The following is a 2814-nucleotide window of genomic DNA, read 5'->3' as shown; positions in this document are numbered from 1 at the left end:
GATTTTTGCATAGGGTCGTTTACGCTTTGTCGGTGAGGGTCGACAAGGCGGGGGTAATGAATTAAATTAGGTCCCTCTGATAACCTCTCACAATCTCGGATTCGGGTTTGGGACTCTCACGAGCTTATTGTTAACTGAAAAGGATAACAGATACCACTCCTTGTTTCAATTTAAATTACACTTTTTCTTTATTTTACAGTTGAAATAAATTTTAATTTCGTAATTCAAGTACACGAGCGAACAACAGCATGCTTGAACGTATGTTGGACTATTATAATTAATTATAGAGTTTCGTCGTTTAGAATTTCCGGTCATAATTTTTAATATTTAAATAGTGTTTGATTTAATTAATATAATTTATGAGTTTTGTTACCGCCATTATAATATTAAACAAAGCTTTGAAACTAAATACCACATTATGTAGTGTAATACAAGGCTATATTTTATATAAAAAACAACACGTTTGTTTTTACTAATATGTTCCAAAAAAATTTTTAACGCCTTAACACGTACTAGAAACGGACGAAGGATACAATTTTTTTTCACATTTTCTTTGAGAACAGGAAATAAGCATTTTCAGACGAGCAAAACATGTAAAGACATTTTTGGGGCTCCGTACCTAAAAAGAAAAAACGGAAACCTTATAGGATCACTTTGTTGTCCGTCTATCAATACCCATTTCTCAGGAACGCGTAAAGGTGTTAAGTTGTAATTCATATCAAATACTTGAGAAGACTTGAGTCTACTGTCCCTTGGAGTTGTGAAAATATCAAACTTGGAAGCCAACGCAATAAAAAAACACAGCCGTTTATTCTACAAATTTTTGACCCTAGCAAGGGAATCAAAACCTACAGGGCCATTCAGGGCCATGAAGCAACGTCTTATAGTATAAATAAAGGGAAAATTGCAAAAAGCATAAATTTTTAGTTACATCATTTAGGTAATAAAATATTTTTAATAATTTTGTTTGTACGGAACCCTCGGTGCGCGAGTCCGACTCGCACTTGGCCGGTTGTTTTTTCCGCTAACCTGTGTTACTGTCAGCGTTCCTTAATGTTTCATCACGTACGCTGTGTGTCGCAGTCTTTACAAGTACCCATACACCGATTCTGCTGAGATTTTCGACGTCTTTCTGCTGTTTTAAGTGATAATACGAACGACAAAAGTATCGTTATGTAAAGACATTTAAATGTACTGCTATTTAAGAAAGAGTATCACAAAATAAATTCTTATTTTTTCACATCAAAGCTTAACTATTTTTTAACCGACTTCAAAAAAGGAGAAGGTTACTCAATTCGACCGTATATATCTATATATGTATATATATATTCTTTATATATGTTCGGGGATAACTTCGTCGTACCGAACCGGTTTATGAACGATATTTTTTTTTTGTAGGAAAGGGAATATCCCAAGTGTGGTACCATGATAAGCAAACCAGGATCTGACGATAGAATCCCAGAGAAATCGAGGGAAACCCTCGAAAATCGTAGCGACGACTAGTGCATTTGTAATTTTTTTTCGTCTAATTACGTTGTATTACTTGTCGATGTAATTGAAGTCGGTTTTTTTTTTCTTTTGCGGGCAAACACAATTATTTTAATATTAATAACTACGCTAAGTTATCCTCCTTCTACCTACCTACATAACTTGAACGTAATTTAGCTCGTCAAAATACCATCGCACTTCCATTTTATTGTTTATTTTTTATTTAAAAAAATACTATAAAAACATCAAAAATCAAAATCAAAAATATCTTTATTCAAATAGGCTTGAAAAGCATCTTCGAATCGTCATTTTACAAATTAAAATCTAATTTTTTTAAATGAAGCGACCACCGTTTCCGAATGGAGATTCTGCAGATAATAACCGGAAAAAAAACACTGTAGTTACTCTTTTTAAAAATAGTATACAGTGTGTTTTTATAAGTACAATTTCTATTTTTTATTAAATAAATACAAATTTATTAATATCTTGCATGAAGAACATATATGTAACGTACCATATACGTCATAAGAAAACATAAGGAAACTATTACAGAAGTAAATCTGTTATATACTATTTTGTAATGCTCCAATAATTTCTAATACTATGTCTCAACAGTCAATACACTTAGAATAAAACATTTCTCATTGATGCGAATATAATGTCTCGCATGACATATTCCATTATGATGAATAAGACTATTCTAGAAGCTAATGATCCGTGTCAGGGGACAGGACCTTGCTAATGTCAAGTGGTCGAAGTCGAAGAGTTATGTGCATAAACGCCTGCTCTGTGATTTATCTCGTTTGAGATTCTGACCGCATACATGTGTATTGTACTGGTCACATATATTTTAACTAACGCCTTCTGACCGCAATTGAGAAGGTTTAATTTATTTATTCAGAAAATACGTTTTATAATTGTTACGTTTATTTTACAGATCTGCGATGAAAACTCAACACGTGAAAACAAACTGAACGCCGGCCAGATCAAATAATAGATTCATTTTTATATTGTAATATTAAGGCATAAAACCTCTTTGATTCCACTTGTGTTTGTTTTTTTTTTTTTTTTTGTAATTATACCTAAATATTTACGTATCAGTGTTCAACACTGTAATAATCAAAAACTTTATAGATATTCTATTAATCAATGTATTGTCTGAAAAAAAAATAATGGTATATTTCTGATATATATATAATGATTATTCTCCTAAATATATAACAAAAACAGTGTACCTATTCCTAGTGTCCTAATTTATACGGAGACAGTACGAACAATGCATATTGTCAGAATGAGCTTGTGTTAATGATTTCGTACAGAGCAAAC

General features: G+C 31.9%; 1 long non-coding RNA gene across 1 annotated transcript; it reads left to right on the top strand.

The window, feature by feature from the left end:
* Positions 1 to 1968: 1968 nt before the first annotated feature.
* On the top strand, positions 1969 to 2533 carry LOC123656853. Its single transcript, XR_006743609.1, has 2 exons — positions 1969 to 2320; positions 2426 to 2533. It is a non-coding gene; the product is annotated as an uncharacterized LOC123656853 (long non-coding RNA).
* Positions 2534 to 2814: the final 281 nt, after the last annotated feature.

This window comes from Melitaea cinxia, chromosome 10 (assembly GCF_905220565.1).
Source record: "Melitaea cinxia chromosome 10, ilMelCinx1.1, whole genome shotgun sequence".
Lineage (NCBI taxonomy): Eukaryota > Metazoa > Arthropoda > Insecta > Lepidoptera > Nymphalidae > Melitaea > Melitaea cinxia.
The sequence above is the reverse complement of the archived record's forward strand: the minus strand, read 5'-3'. Positions and strand labels throughout refer to the sequence as shown.